The sequence below is a fragment of the Pistacia vera genome, unplaced genomic scaffold, assembly GCF_008641045.1.
Source record: "Pistacia vera cultivar Batoury unplaced genomic scaffold, PisVer_v2 Contig70, whole genome shotgun sequence".
Taxonomy (NCBI): domain Eukaryota; kingdom Viridiplantae; phylum Streptophyta; class Magnoliopsida; order Sapindales; family Anacardiaceae; genus Pistacia; species Pistacia vera.
In genome coordinates, this window is record NW_022196557.1 from 61,293 (window position 1) to 61,871 (window position 579).

The following is a 579-nucleotide window of genomic DNA, read 5'->3' on the forward strand; positions in this document are numbered from 1 at the left end:
TCTACCATTCTAAGGACATATATCAATACATATTGCAATAATAATGATTTACGCGATATAGAATAAAATGCCTTTTATTGATTAATGAACATTATTACAAAGAGTCAATTCTACAATAATTGATTGGCTCTAGGGCATCTACTCTAACATATGTAACCCTCTGGTGGGTCTGTCCAGTGAAATTACCTATGGCAAGTACCCATGTGTTGCACCAGGTTATCGGTAAACAACCTTGACAAGTGAGAACAATCATTGCCTTTCGACAGGGTCATTCAACACTATGATAGCCTTATCGTATTATTTGTGTTCTTAGTCAGAATAATATTGGGACTACGAACATTTCTAGAATGGCCATCATATATGATCATAAGGTCCTCACTATCGAGATTTGAAACACTCGATATGCTCGTCATAGTTCTACCATTCTAAGGATATACATCACAACATCCATTGAATATGAATTACATAATGTAGAAAAAGCCTTTTATTGATTACAAACATTATTACAAAGAGTCAATATTACAATAATGGATTGGCTCTAGGGTACATACTCTAACAATCTTCCACTTGCAATACAGC